This window comes from Lissotriton vulgaris, unplaced genomic scaffold, assembly GCF_964263255.1.
Source record: "Lissotriton vulgaris unplaced genomic scaffold, aLisVul1.2 SCAFFOLD_215, whole genome shotgun sequence".
Taxonomy (NCBI): Eukaryota; Metazoa; Chordata; class Amphibia; order Caudata; family Salamandridae; genus Lissotriton; species Lissotriton vulgaris.
In genome coordinates this window covers 88,720-105,250 of record NW_028245930.1, presented here as the reverse complement: position 1 = coordinate 105,250, position 16,531 = coordinate 88,720, and positions in this window count along the sequence as shown.

The window sequence follows — 16,531 nt, the reverse complement described above, 5'->3', positions numbered from 1 at the left end:
GTGAATTGATGCACATTGAGTGTATGGCTTACAACTGGTCCACATGTCTGTCATGAGGTGGATGAGCTGTGCAGCAGTCTGCTTCATTGCTTCGCAATTCTAGCAATTGATGGTGCTGCCATGGTACAGCAACAGTTCAAAGTACATCTGGTTTGGAATTGTCCATTTTGTACAGGGTGTCCACAAATTCAAGAAACACCACTCCTTCCATAAAAAAATGGAGGAGGTACAGTGCTAACATTTTGGCCAGCTTCCCATTGCATAAATGGACTAGCTCATGGATTCCGTGGTACAGCAGCTCCTTGCTGCACAAAGACTTGGTGGTGGGTTGTTGTGGCAGTTGTTTTCTTCTTGAGGATACCTCCTCAAGTGAGCTATGGGGCGAAGGTAGGCTACTTGGATCCTTTGGGGCAACTATCTCCCTCTTTTCCTTGTTGCTGAGTTGGCTGCAAGTGAAGAAGACTTCACACTAAGCAGGACATGGCTTCTTCACATGATGTTGACATCTTCTTCACCAACACTTCCATCTGTCTGTTTGATAACTTATCTCTGGAGAACAGCAACTATCATTTGAGGTTCTATTCCCACAAAATTGCATATTACATTTTCAGATGGGCCAGCTGGCCCCAGATACCATAATGCCCACCTGATTTCCCATGGCACACAGATTTAGTGCAAATTAGGCAATCTGTGATGTGGTCTTCATGAGGCCAAAGTGTGAAGAAGATCCAAGCCAGGAAGCAGAGCCAAAGTCAGAAGTGCCAGAATACTAAGCACTAACCTTTTGGTAAGTGATCTAGTGGCAGCACAATGAAATCAGCAAGGCTAGCTCCCAACTCTACCCCATGTTTTGAAAGAACCAACACCAAAAGGCAACCTGGGAAACGGTCAAACCAGTAAGGAGGAAAGGGTAATGGAAGTCAAAAAAAGAAACAAAACTTCCTTTGTGTTGTCTTCTTGTGGTTTTGTCTGTTCATGTGTGCTACTCTCTGCCTCAATTGAGACCACAAGTCCTTCAGTGGGAAGTGTCTGGTTAGCGGTAGGGAATAAAGTGATAGGATTAGATTGTGCGTGTGCTGTATATTCCCATTCCAATTCTCTACCCTCTTTTGAAGTTAAGCAGTGACTGGCCTTACCTCTCCATTACCTCTTTCCTACTCTGCAAGTCTGCGAGTCGGGGTTTGTGGATCAGCGGAAATCCCTAGAAGGAGAAACGCAAGATTATCTGTTGCTCTAATTCACCATGCCCACATAAATTGCTCCCCCTCCCTTGCCTTACAGAAAACTGCAGTATCAGAGTATTGGGGTTCGAAAGCCAGGAATTCCTGTAAATCACTGTAACCTTAGTACTCTTTCGATGAAAGAGAAATACCTCTGCAGTCTATTCTCCAATAGTTCACCTGTAGTCAGAGGGGGCACTGTTATGCACAATGCGCTGTTAGATCAAAGACTCAACTCACGTAAAGTCTCTTTTGCACGACTCGGGTGAACCACTCTCTATTTGAGGGACCTACACGAATCAAGACGAGAGCAAAAACACAGATCAAGCACAAGAGAGTGACAGCCCACCCAAGGATGGTAAGGTTGTTTTACTGCAGCGCATGCTTGCGTGTTACCACTTGATTTGATGAATGGAATTCTGTTGTCAATTTCATGTTTCTGATTTCTGGTGTGAAGACTCAACGACTGCTGGCCCAAGGATGTCAGGAAAAAGGAGACCGCTGGAACTGGAGCGCAGGAAGAAACGAAGACCGCTAGAGCTTCCAGGACCCACCTGCATCTGCAAGTAAGTCTCAATAATAGGCAAATGAGTCAAGGGGGGGGGGGGTGGCCTTTTATAGGCGACTGCGCCCCAACATGGCCCCTGATCTCACGTTACTTGCCAGCTCTTGAGGAGAGTCCACAAAAGTTGGAGGGCTTTAACTGCTGCACACAAGCCGCTACTGCTACTACGCAACAATTCTGTAATTATTCTTTGTTGGCAATGGGAAGGGATGCAAACACAGAACTCTCTCTACCAACCACTGTGCTTCTATAGTCCGGTTCACTATTTTGGTTTAAGAACCCAAAAACTCTTGCACTACCTTTGCCCCTCTCAATGGGTAGTCCTCATGAGGTTATCCCAGGTATATGCTGGTGAGGTTCTCTGATGTTCCTGGGCTCACTTTTGATGGTCTAGGAGAGGGGTAGTCATGACAAGAAGAACGTGTTGTAGTGGAGCATAGCATTGGTTTTTGTCTTTCCCTGGGGAAGGAAGCGGCTACAACAGAAATTCTGAACAAATGTTAGTTACCGGGGCTTCTTACTGCACCACCTGTAGTATCTACTAAGTAAAAATGCTATGTGCCCAACTTTATAGACCAGCTACCAGATGGCCCAACATTAACAAAATGTATTTACATTAGAGAGGCAACATAAACAGAGAGTATTGAAAAGGAGGTGCAGAAAAATAGTAAATGCACAGCAATAATCAGACAATTTTCTTTTTGTCCTTTATATTCTTCTATATATTTCATATTCATTTAGTGTATGTATCCCTAGTGGTATCAGAAAGCAGTTTTTAAAGTCACTGATTTTAAAAGAGCTAGAAGTAGATGCATGTGTTTATGAAGACAGATACATATGAACCAACGAGTGTCATATATTATTGGCCGCACCCTATAGGTAGGGTATACTTATGTGGGTGACAATTGCTACTGTGTCTGAATGATGAATGCAGTTTTAAGATGTTAAATTTAGTAGCATAGTTGAGGGATGTGTATTTAGATGCCTATTACATTGAAACTTGAAGTTTTGATGCGATATGGTGGTACCACTGCGGTGCCTCAAGGTGGTGTATGAGAACAAGCGACACCATTCATCTTCTGTGATCCCGCATCCTAGCTAGCAGATCAGGTGTTATGGGAGGTCACTACTCAGCCATGCAGACCCTCCCTCTGTTCTGTGCTCCACCCCGGAAAAGCGGATGGAGCCATAGTTCAGACTAAGGTCTCCTGTGTAAGCCCCATTGCATGGAGATATTGTGCAATACAAAACAAGCTACAATACCCTTGCACAGTTTTTCTGGGGTGTACTGGAGAAATCTCCCACCCAATATGGTTAAGATATCTAAGAGTGAATTGAGGTTGCCAAAAGTGCGCTCAGTGATGGCTCACAGATGGATGTGTGCCCTGTTGTACCTTTCATGAGGCTGTATCATTCAACATTGGAAGTGATTGAGAAGGGGAGGCATGCCCAGCATCACCAGCAACAAAGAAATGAGACATTTATTATGATGTGGGTACCTTGAGAATGTAGCAGACATTCTATATGTGTATCCATTTGCATTTTGTGCTATGTGTGCATATGGGCATGGGATGAAGCTATGAGGGGATTTAGTTTGTGATGTCATTTCCTAGATATATCTTCAATTCCAAACTTTCCTAATAGATATGTATCACCTATATCCACAGAAACCAACTGACGTGCAAGAGCGGACTATCATAAAATGTAGCGGTCATGTGTGCACCTGGGAAAGGACAACTTACACATCAGTGAAGTGGCTCCTGGCATTGCAGACAGATGGCACTTTGATGAAGTGTCTGCGATGTCTAGCAGAAATGGCATCCAATGTGTTATTGTGGCTGAACTGTCACAAGGGAGAAATGGATCTATTCTAAGAAGCTGGTGAGTTGGGAAATGGCATATAATTCTCTTGATACCTTTTTCCTTTTCTCTATGACTATGACATAGTGATAAACTGGTGCACTCAGCTGATGATGCATCTGTCACAAGCACTGTTATTGACTTGCCATTGAGATGCCCACGGTCTCCCCAGTGACCCTCTGGAAAGATCCAGTCGCTAGGAAGTGGAGCGCAGGCAGTATTTTCACATGTGCAGGAATGCCCTGGTAGAAGTCTGCAACCATGCCAGGTATCATATCTGGAGAGAAGTGATGTCTGGTAATTACTGCTTCCGTGAACACCCCACATATGCTGGTCCTCTGCTTGTAAATCTTCTCCTTCCTCCACAAGCAACCATTTATCAAAATGAAGTGTAAGGCAACAAATATCTTCATTGATTTGGTGAAAATGTTTATGGTTTGTGGTTCACCCTGTTATGTAGCTAATCTACATGTGATTGGTTGATGGAGGTATGAGATTTTAGGAGCTCACATCTTGAAATTCGCTGGTGGTGGTCTATTGTTTCCAGTAGCCAACCCAGTGAACCTAAATTCCAGTTTCCAACAGGAGCTGGAAGTGAGGATAGGGATTCAACTGCTTCTGTAAAGGATTATATCTACAGAACCATATGTGCTAGAGAGCTGGTTCTGGAGTCATAACAACCATACACAGCCTAATGGCAGGGGCAAAGTGTAAGAACCTCCATTTGCTTCTAGTTGCTGATTGCCTAATTTAGAAATGACCGTCAAGCTGATAGTCATTTGTAAAGCATTGTCAAGAACCGCTGTTGTGGTGATTTCTGTCGATGTATTTTGCAGTTTGGTGTAGAGCTCCATCAACATGATGGAGACTTGCACCAAACTATTTTCTTTTTTACTTTCAAAAAGAAAATCCGGAAGCAGGATTTTCTTTTAGAAAATAAAAATTAACTCACCTCACCAAGGGAGTACTCGTCCGTGGTGAGTGAAGCATTTAGCAGTCTTCACTGCCCTTTACTGCTACGGTTTTGCTGACGGTGATAGGCAGTGAAAACTGACTTCTACTTCCGCTCACCTAAATTTGGTGGATGGAATTATATATCTGCATCTGACAGACCTTACTCCACAGGGCCGTGGGATTGGTTTAATCACCGCAGACATGGAGTAGCCTCTGTCGTGATTAAAGCAAGTTCTGCCTTCATCTAAATACTTCAGGCAGACTGCATTCTTGATAGTAAGGACTCCATTGCTACGGATTAGCCTTACTACCTAGAATTAAATCAGGCCCTTAATTTTCGGAGAATACAACATAATTTCTTCTGCTTAGTGTATCGCAACAAGATGCTCCCAAGACCAAGGCTGTCTAAAGACCTCAGTCTTAAGAAAGACCACCACAGGCAAGAATTCTGGTATCTGACAATCTTGCATCAGCCAATGTATACAGACTATATTTGAAATCCAAGCCCAAGTCAAAGCACACGTTATTGACCTTCAGAGACCAGTATTTATATCCCACTTTGCGAGCAATGGTGGGAATCTAGAATCATCCAAATTGCAAGCCTAGTTTAAATTTCAAAATCTTCTTACAATGAGGAGAATGTGAACCCTTCACCTTTGACATTGTTTAAATATGCTTTTCCGGAAAAGTAGTGCAAGTCAAGCAGATATTAAATGGTCACGCTTGTTTATGTGTTATAGCCAGATTTCCCAAGCCAACCAGCTTTGGTTGCCAAGTATAAACTCTTGTGATGGGGGCCTTTAGGGGAAACCAGAGAAATTAGCTTTACAGTGGAATGGTTCAAAATTCTCCCCAATCCACTGGGCAGTTCTAATTTAAAGAGAGGATCCTGAACAAAGGAATAGGTAGGATCTTATGTCTAGCTTCGACAAGGAGCCCAGAGCCCAGTAGGTGAACCGCCATCTTTTATAACCCGCACACAGGCATACAAACGAACAGCAGTTCATTAATACAGATCTCATAACACACATAATAATAACGAACAGACAGGAAGGCTAAACGCATAAAGGTCTATATTAGAGCTACAAGGCTAGTCCCCCTTACAGCCTGCTAAGAGAGCTGGATGTACCCTCACTATGATTGGGGTACATTTTGAAAGTGCCTCCATTCAGTAAAACAACCCTCCTCAGCAGAAACCCTTCTTGAAAAGTAGACCAAGTCCATTACACTCAAAGATTGTTAAGTCCACTGCACGAAAAATAAAAAGCAGATCAGAAAATGTATTATAAAAACAAGTAGGGCAGAGTGGCAGAGATTTTCATAATTTATGCCCCAATATCCTAATCCGGACATGAACAGAGGCACAGACGAGGCAGACACACAGAAGGTCGGACTTACATTAGGAACCTGGACAAAGGGTCGTCTTGGATGTGTGAAACCAATGCACATCCAAGTCCAATTGGTGTTCTTCCTCTGCCTTCACACTATTTCAGGTGAGACAACCCTGGGAAGCAGAATTTTGAATTGACCGGGTAACCATCTGAATTTCAAAGATGGAACCCCACGGTTCAACACTGGTTTCCCCATATAAAAAACATTGGATATATACATGCAAACCAGACCCCTTTTCCCTTGGACTTCTCACAAAGCTCTCTTCATTCTTCTGCAATGAAGAACGCAATGGCCAGTTGCAGGTCGCTGTGTTGCTGTGGCCATCAAAGCCAGGACAGGACCTAGAGCTGCAGCGCCACCCAATGTCCTGTACCTTGTAAAGAGGAAGAGCAGATTAACTGCTGTGAGCAGTGAGGACCCGCTTCTGACTTCATGGATGTGACCTGATCTCAGATGACAGTCATGTGACAAACATGTTGCTCTTGTAGATGCAAGAGCCCACCAAGCGTGGCCTAGAGACAAAAACACTAGCAATCAGGGCAGAGACTTACAGAGGACCCCAAGCAGGCTACACCTGCTTTCTGAACCACCTCCTCTGCCATTTCCTCTTGGTAGTGTAGCATTTGATAAACTAGTATATTTATCTCCGCGGTGGGCGAGTCCAGTTTGGAAGATGTGGGTTTCTCTCTGAAGATCAAAATCATCAAACCTGTAAAGAAGAATCCCTTACACCTCCATGAGTCTGCCCACTTTGTCCTTCGGCCTCAGCGGGACACTACGGTAATGTCATTGCACATGAGGCTTCCCAGGTACTAAGCATTCTTGAGATATGGGCGCTGAAATTCCTGAAATTTGTGAAAGACTACAATTTGTCTAACTTTGTTTACTTGAGATGACTTCCATAAGGCAACACAGAAATCATAAAGTAGGTGGGCCCGGTCAGCCCTTTGGGTGGCGGATCTATTAGCGGTAAATGTGGTCTTTAACTTCTTCGATGACGTCAGAGTGGGCGTGTGCACAGGACGGCCGGGGGCTGTCTGAACCACACACGCGTAATTTTTTTCAGAACCGCAGAGGAATGTCCACTGCGGCAAAGAGTTAAAAACCTTTAACTCTTCAGCCTGGCTGCTGAGCTAGTGAGCTATGCCTGAGAAACCATTAAGTCACTGTTGAACAAATGTCCTTTAAATGTCATAATTAATAGGAAACATTATCTCTGTGCTACAAGTGACCGTATGTCTGAGTACTCACGCAGAAACCTTTAATAGCTAAACACTCAAAGAGGAGCATTTGGCCATTTTGAGCTGTTAGCACAAGTGGAGAATTCGAGTTACTCACTCAAGAATTGCCCCCAGCTACTACCAGCTACTACCGTCTGTCTCTGGAAACAAGAACTGGCAGGGGCCAATTCACAGAACTAACTTTAGACAACATCCTAAACTTACTACTTTTGGTATTCACAGAAGGCATTTAGTAGTAGTAAAGTTAGAATGTTGTCTTAAGTTTGACTTAAGACAAACTTAAGACAAACATAAGACAAACTTAAGACAAAATCTTAACTTAAGTCTGTCTTAAGCCTGTTTTAAGTTTGACAACAGGATGTGGGAGCACACCGCTGACCTCTCAGGCAAGGTTCGCCCCTGGCATTCTGGGAAATGCAGTCTCTTGTAGCTCGCTCAGATATTTTCGAGTGTTTAGCCAAGGTTGGCGCAGATAGTGCTTATCTCTAGACACGTGTTTCTGGTTTATTAACCGTCATCAGTAGAAAATACAGTCTTCTATTTTGGCTTTAGCTGAGTAGGCTGCCAAACATTATATCAGGTCCGTTACCTCTCACTAGCACGCAGGTGCTTCATCCACGAGCTCGTCAGCTCAATGACTCACAGGAGTACTTTAAATAGACAACAGGATGTGGGAGCACACTGTCGCGTTCACCCATACCAATTAGACACGGGAGTCGGAGCTTCTTGGTGCACGTCTTACTTTATTCCCTGCCAGCACCTTACTGGATTACAGACTATCCCCTGTTCCGGTTCCCGTTTCCGGTCCCACCCTTTCCTGGTCGCCTGTCCTGTCTCGAGACAGGGTCAGGCGCAGCGACATGACATCTCCCCCTTTTGTACAAAAGTCTCACCGTACCTTACATCTCTTCAACTAGTCGTCTGGGTTTCCTTATTTGGCGCCTCGGACGGCTCTCTCGTTCTGGTGTTTGGATGTGGTGATCTGCGTCACTGATGATTCTTAGGGGGCTGTGACGGTTTCGGTCATTGCTGTCGCTTTGGCTTGCTGAGTCACTTGAAGTTTGGCTCGAGGAAGCTCTATGGCGGTTGTGGGGATTGTATTTCTTGAAGTATGATACGTTCCTTGTTATCTGCTTGTGGTCAGCTTTAGCTGTGATCATGGATCCTTTCCTTCTGCTGACTTGTAAAGGAATGTCAAGATATCGGCTGTCTGCTTTTGCTCGCCGGTCGCTCCGGACTATCACCCAGTCTCCTTCCTGGATGTCGACGTCCTTAGCGTGTCTGCGCCGATCGGCATATGTTTTCATTTTGAGTTTCTTCTCGTGATCCATCTCAACTAGGGTGTTGTGATCAACAGTGATAGTCCGTGGTTGGGATGTAGTGTTCATCATGGGTAGTCGAGTGCGGGGCGCCCTCCCTAGCATTAGGGTGGCCGGGCACTGGTTTGTAGTGTTGTGCGGTGTGGTCCGGTATGCCCTCAGTACCTCATTCAGAGTCTGCTGGATGTCTCGGTGCGTTAACTCAGCTTGCTGAATCGCTTTTTTGAGGGTCCCCATAAATCGTTCCACCATGCCGTTGGCCTGGAGCCACAGGGGAGTGATTTTTTGATGTTTGAAATTAAGGTGTGTTGCAAAGTCTGTGAATTTGCGGCCATTGAATGGGGGCCCATTATCAGATTTGACTCGTAGAGGAATGCCCCATGCTGCGAAGATCTCATCCAATATTGGAATGACTGCCGCAGCTCTGGTGGATGATATCAGATGTGCAAAGGGGAATTGTGAGTACTCATCCATGACAACTATGATGTATTGTCCTGATTGCAGTGGTCCGAAGAAGTCGACCGCGACTTGTTGCCATACCCCGTCTGGGAGCTCAGACATTTGGAGCGGGGCAGGTGGCTCCTCTCGACTGACAAGTTGACATGTCATGCAGTCTTTTAGAGTTGACTCTACCATCTGGTCCAGCGTGGGGAACCAGACGCGCTCTCTCAAGGTCTTCTTAGTGGCATTTATGCCTCTATGGCCTTCATGGGCCAAATTGATGACCCCTTGGCGTAGCTTGTGTGGAATAACAATTCTCCCCCCTCTCAAAAGAAGGCCATTGTCGCTGATGGAGAGTTCGTCGTGTACGCGTTGGAAGGCTGTCAGGTCGCAAAGGAGTTGTTCTGATTCTTGAGGCGTGTTTTTCACATGTCGCCAGGAGTTCGTGCGGATGCGGGTCATGACGGCTTGCACAAGTGGGTCATTCGCTGATGCCTCTTGAATGGCTTCCAGAGGAACCGTGGGAGGACAGGCTGTATCGACGACGAAGTGAATGTAGTCATCGGCCAGGGAGTGGGCAGTTTTTGCGTTGTCCAGAGGGTGTCGAGACATATAGTCAGCAGGATTTATGGCTTTTCCTGGCTTGTGGACGATGGTGTATATGTAGTCTTGGAGACGCAGTCCCCACCATTCGATGCGCGGCGGCATCTTGGCGTTAGGGTTGCCGAAGATTGTGATGAGCGCCTGGTGGTCCGTGACGATTGTAAAGTGTTTGCCATAGACAAATAGGTGGAAATGTTTGCACGCCCACACCACAGCCAGGCTTTCCTTCTCCGGCTGGGAGTACGCTTTTTTAGTGTCTGTGAGGCTGCGGCTCGCATATGCGATGATGTGGCGCTGGTCTGAGTTTTCACGGTATTGGGCTAGGATAGCACCCAGGCCTACTGGGCTAGCGTCAACTGTGATTTCAGTCCTCTTGTTTGTGTCGAAGTAGGCGAGATTGATGGCTGAGCTGACAGCTTGTTTAATGATTGTGAATGCCTGTTCGCATGCATCAGACCAGTCGAAAGGCTGACCCTGACGTGTGAGTTCTCGTAGGGGGTAGCTGATTGTGGCGTAATCGCGGATATAGCGCGCGCAGTAGCTCGCCATTCCAAGGAATGAGCGAAGATCGCTGACATCTCGGGGTGTCGGGGTGTCAGCAAGTGCGGCTACTTTTTCTGGGTCAGGCTTCATCCCCTCCCTGGAGAAAATGTGTCCATAGAACTTCAGGGTGTCTTTGTGGAATTCACACTTGGTGGCATTGAGCGTCAGGTTAGCATTCAACAAGGCGTGACATACCCTGTCCAGGGCCGTGTCGTGTTCAGTTTGATCTTTTCCGAAGACTAGCAAGTCATCACTATAGTTGAATGCGTTTGGAATACCTTGTATGACTCGCCGGATAGCCTCCTGGAAAATCTCGGCGGCCGATGAAATACCAAAGTTCAGACGCTTGTAACGAAAGAGGCCCTGGTGCGTGGTAAATGTTGTGATATATCTTGATTTGTCATGAAGCTCCAACTGGTGATAACCTTTATTGAGGTCGAGTTTGGAGAATACAGTGGCGCCATTGAGTCTCGTGATCATATCACTTATGTGGGGCCCTGGATGGCGCTCCCGCTCGATGGCGGTGTTGGGAGTACGCATGTCTACACACAGTCTGACTTTGTTATCTTGCCCCTTTTTAGGGACCACCACGACCGGTGACACCCATGGGGTGGGTCCCGACGTACGCTCGATGATGTCAGTTTGTAGAAGATCTTGGAGCTCATCGTCAACGGCTTGCTGTAGGTGGAAGGGCACCTTCCTGTGGTGTTGAGCAATGGGTGTCATGCGTTCGTCTATGTGCAGCTTCACTTTGAAGTGATTCAGCTTCCCAAGGCCCTTGAAGAGGTTCGGGAATTTTGCCACGATGTCCGGGGCATCTTCGGTCATATAGAGGAGCTCCACTAGTTTCAGTCTTTCTGCTGTCGGTAGGCTGAGCAGGCAGTCGGCCACATCCGGTCCTTCTACTACATGAATGTAAGCTTGAATTTTCCTGTCTTTGAATGCCAGAGTTGTGTGGAAGCGACCCAGGCACGGAAGGGGTTTTCGTGACATCCATGTAAATATCGGAACTGCTGCTGGCTTAAATTTAGTTCGTTGCTTCATGTTGTAGTATTCTAGTGCGCAGATGTAATTCAGTGATGCTCCTGAGTCCAGGACAAATTTCGCCGGATGTTCTCCTATCATGATGTCTAATTTTGGGTATCGTTTCAAGCGGTCCGGGTCTGATACCATGCAAATGTATTCGTCGCTGTCTTGTGACACAGGCGTGTGTGGCGAGGAGTCGCTGGACGTGGGCCTGCGTGACCGGTAGGAGTCTATTGTTTGGCGTTGGGAGCGATAGGTGCTCGTGGACCGGCCTCGTGATTAATATGGGCTTGTTGATTGATGACTGGATTTCGAAGAGCTGGATGAGCGTCCTTCTCTCCCTTTTATGGCACGTGCGTGGTGTCGTGTGCCGCGTCGGGAGGTCGATGACCTGCGTGCTGACTGTTTGGTCTGACACGCCACCTCAAAGTGATTGTCTCTCCCACAGCGGTGGCATCGCTGACCAATTGCTGGGCATTGCCCTGAGTGCGGGTAGTCCTGCCCACACCTATAGCATGCGGGTGCTGATTTGGCAGACTTGTCATGTCGCGAGTCTCGTCGGGAGGATGATTTCTGAGAGGAGTATGTTGGCTTGTTAGATCTGTGTGAGCTGGTCGTGGATCTGGTGGTTTTGTGTGCTTGCACCCGGAGAGCGTGTTCTTTCCGGTCAGGCTTGTGGGTTTCCATTTGTTTAGCATAGTTTTCTGCCTGGTCGTTGATTCTTGTCAGTTCCTCAATTTCTTCCAGGGTGTATTGTTTCTTTAGAAGTCTCCGACGCAGTGATTCAGATTGGCATCCATCAATAATGCGGAGTCGTAGGGCGTCTTCCGTCTTGAAGTTGTCGAACTCGCAATGACGTGCCATCCTTTTGATGCGCATGATGAAATCACTCATGCATTCGTCCTTTTCTTGGGTGGCCAGATTGAATGTGTATCGTTCATAGTCCACGTTACGCTTGTGGAGGAATCGTCTGTCAAGGGCACCTTTTACTTCCTCATATGTGGCGGTCGCTGTGTTTGGCAGTTCTTTGATGATTTGTGCTATTTCTTGGCCTATTAAGTTTCTTAACCCCTTCGACGCTGATGACGAGCTGGGCTCGTCATGGCGTAGCCTCCTCGCACGCTGATGACAAGCCCAGCTCGTCACGTAAAGTGCGATTTAGAAAAACTCAGCGCAGGAGCGGAATTCCGCTAGCGCGCATGGAGTTAAGGCTACGAGTTTTTGTTTGGGGTCTTGTACCAGAGACCCAACCATGTAATCCTCGAAGTCTTCGCTCCAGTTTTTCCAGGCAGGCCCCATGCTGTTTCCTGGCATCAATGCCAGCGGCTGTGGTTGTCGCATGAAGGGCGCCCCCATGGGCGCGTGAGGCAACATGACTGCAGTGGCCTGGGGCGCTGGGCCTGCTACGACGTTTCCCCCGGAAGTGCTGTTGGGTTCATTGTCGGACATTTGGAGCTGTGGCTTGGTTTGGCTGTGTGCGAGGTTTCCCTCTCTTTAGTTGTTGCAGGGACTTAATTTCGGTGAGATGAGGGTTTTCCCGCTCTTTTCCTGTTGCAGGGGATTTAATTTTGGCTGAATGGGGGCTTTCCCGCCCTTTCTGCTACAGTTCGTGATTCATATTAGGAACTGCCTGACTTTAAGATGGCCGCTGTCTTTGCTTCGTGGGTTATTCAATGGCCAGCGCCTGACCTTAAAATGGCCGCCGTGTGGGACGCTGCATCTCGGGGCCTTGGCTGTTCACTACCCACTTGCTTGCACTCCAGCCGGCTGCCACAGTCACTCTCTTTTTCTGCTGCGGCCGCGGCGGGACTCACCCCTGCTTTCCGCTGCGTTCTTCGCGCCTCCTCGGGTGGGCGGGTCTCTCGCGTCCACAGTGGTGCTGCTCAGTATCTGGATTTCTCGCTGCCGTCTACACGGCAAGGCACGCGCTTCTTGCTTGCGCTCCAGTATTCGATTAGGTGGCACAGGATTCTCTGGCAGGCTGGCTCCAGCAGTTCCGGCGCCGGTTTCTGTTTCGCGCTCTTCCTGCGCTGCCGGTAGGATAACTGCGGACTTGCTGGTCGGGACGGATATATGAGGCTGGGCTGCGCGACTGCATTTATGGGAACACATCAATCCCACCCTCGTCGCCAGTGTCGCGTTCACCCATACCAATTAGACATGGGAGTCGGAGCTTCTTGGTGCACGTCTTACTTTATTCCCTGCCAGCACCTTACTGGCTTACAGACTATCCCCTGTTCCGGTTCCCGTTTCCGGTCCCACCCTTTCCTGGTCGCCTGTCCTGTCTCGAGACAGGGTCAGGCGCAGCGACATGACACACACCGCTGACCTCTTAGGCAAGGTTCGCCCCTGGCATTCTGGGAAATGCAGTCTCTTGTAGGTCGCGCCGATATTTTTGAGTGTTTCGCCAAGGTTGGCGCAGATAGTGCTGATCTCTAGACACGTGTTTCTGGTTTATTAACCGTCATCAGTGGAGAATACAGTGTTCTATTTTGGGGTGCGCCAGTGAGAGGTACAGGACCTGATATAATGTTTGGCAGCCTACTCAGCAAACCCCAAAATAAAGTCTGTATTCTCTACTGATGACGGTTAATAAACCAGAGACACGTGTCTAGAGATCAGCACTAACTGCTCCAATCTTGGCGAAATACTCGAAAATATCGGAGCGAGCTACAAGAGACTGCATTTACCAGAATGCCAGAGGCGAACCTTGCCTGAGAGGTCAGCGGTGTGCTCCCACATCCTGTTGTCTATTTAAAGTACTCCTGTGAGTCATTGAGCTGACGAGTTCGTGAATGAAGCACCTGCGCGCCAGTGAGAGGTACCGGACCTGATATAATGTTTGGCAGCCTACTCAGCAAACACCAAAATAAAGACTGTATTCTCTACTGATGATGGTTAATAAACCAGAAACACGTGTCTAGAGATCAGCACTATCTGCGCCAACCTTGGTGAAATACTTGAAAATATCGGAGCGAGCTACAAGAGACTGCATTTACCAGAATGCCAGGGGCGAACTTTGCCTGAGAGGTCAGCGGTGTGCTCCCACATCCTGTTGTCTGTCTTAAGTTTGTCTTAAGTCTGTCTTAAGTCTGTCTTAAGTTTGTGTTAAGTCAAACTTAAGACAAAATCCTAACTTTACTACTACTAAATGCCTTCTGTGAATACCCTAAGTAGTAAGTTTAGGATTTTGTCTTAAGTTAGTTCTGTGAATCGGGCCCACAGTCACTACAAGATGGCGTTTGATCGTCGTGAATCTGCTTCAGGAGTGATAGGACACCGCTCACAAAGGTCGACATCCTGGCATTCTTGGTAACTTGAAGCACTTCTTGGCAGCCGGTTCCACTCGAGAAGGCCAGACACCCTTTTGACTTGCATCTACAGCCAAATAATTCAATGTACTTTTCTGTAGTATCATGTCACTATTCCTGTCTCTGTAGTTCTGACTTTAATTTTTCATGCATTTCTGAACAATAGCATAAGTCTGGAAGTCATTGCTCACATTTTGAACTTGGGAGAGGCCGGAGTAAGCTTTCTGAAGGCATTCTGAAATGTAGCCTTGGTATATTTGAGAAGCACCCTTGAACAGCACGACTGGAAAGTTTGAACGGCATGGTTGCCATTTTGGGTGGGTAGCTGTCTGGCTGTATGTATGGTCTATGGGTGGGTTTATGAGTTAATGGATGGCTGACATTGTGCAAGACTGAATTACATTAAAGCAGTTCTTGACTGAGGAAGTGAAGAGGTACCAATGAAAACAAAGTGGGCTGCAGGACTTCATGAACGGCAGATAAACAGGAATGAAAAGGTTGCAGGCGTGCATGCGAAGGGTCATGACCTCCTGCCCACCGTGAGACCTTTCATCTGCAAGGAGCAGCTGTTGTGCATCAGTACTTCAGCTGCCGGGAGTGAGAATGGACTACAGGGAGGATGGGGGAAAGAAATTATTTTAGAATCTACGATTTTTTTCAGCAAGTAAGTATTAATTTCAGGTTTTCTCTCATTTTATTAGATCAGTTTGTTTGGAATTGTGCAAGAAAGGTGACCTGGCAGAAGTTTTACTTAAGGATTCAATGCAAGCCTTTGCCTCAGTTGTTCCTAAAAAATGTATACATTTCCTCTCAGTGCACCTATAAACGCAAATGTATAAGAATTATCGTCTGCACACCTATGTATACTTTCACGTCCCAACCTTCTTTAGCACATATATAACATTTCTCCTTAATGCTCCTACATATGCCTACATAGCACTGATTGATAGATAGATAGATAGATAGATAGATAGATAGATAGATAGATAGATAGATAGATAGATAGATAGATAGATAGATTTTTGCATCAACACTTACTTATATAAATATATACTATTTCAGCTACGTGCACATACATACAGATCTATAACGTTTCTCCACAGGATTCCTAAATAGATATGAGATTTCACGTGAGTGATACATGTACATATGAAAGCTTTCAGAATAGATCCCTTTAACTAACACTTACCTAACCTCCACCAGCCTATTTTTCTCACCAAACATTCACCTGAAACCACATATCCCCACTAATGACCACACCTAACTAGTATTATTATTATCTATCAGAAAGTAACTGGAGTAAATGCATGCAGTTTTTTTTTTCCTGGAGAGCACATGACTAAGCACAATAACCAACAATACACACTGGATTACCCGCTAACCTTAGACTTCAGAGTAGTGTGCTACTCGTCGTAAAGCGCTTCAACGCCACTTCAGGAGTAGCATAGAAATACAATTGCAATTACAATCTGTATTTGTAATTATTTGGGCTTTGTATGGTGGCAAAGATAGCGCCACCTAGAAGTCAGGGATTTGTGTCAGACAGCAGTGAAGTTTCTAAAAACTTGCACAAATGGCCAAGTTACAATAGTTTATCTACTTAAATTGTTCATAGAATGCCGGCGAAACAGAAGCTATGTGTGAGAGCACATCGACGATGTTTTCAGACTGATAGGAGGATTTGTAGGATTTTTTTTTTTTTTTTTTTGTAAAAGGTGAATAGCAGTTTTGGGAGACTCGATCAGCTGCCCAGGTGCACTGCCGTGAAGCCTAGAGGGGCGATCAGCATGACTTTGGCTGATCCCATGTTTGTGTCGGCTGGCAGAATTCCAAGGGCCTGAGTAGCGAAATGCACTTTTTGCCCCAAACTGTCATGCAGCCCGGGTAGAATGCTCTGAATTGCGCTCTTTTTCTAGGGGGAAACCTGTACACAGTTTCTAGGGGCGGCAGGATTCTCTCAGGGCCCGGGGTTAAGCATGACTGCCTACAATTTCTTTACAAAGTTGATAAGCATCACTGCTTAGAGTCATGACTCGAAAGCGCTTCGACATCTCGT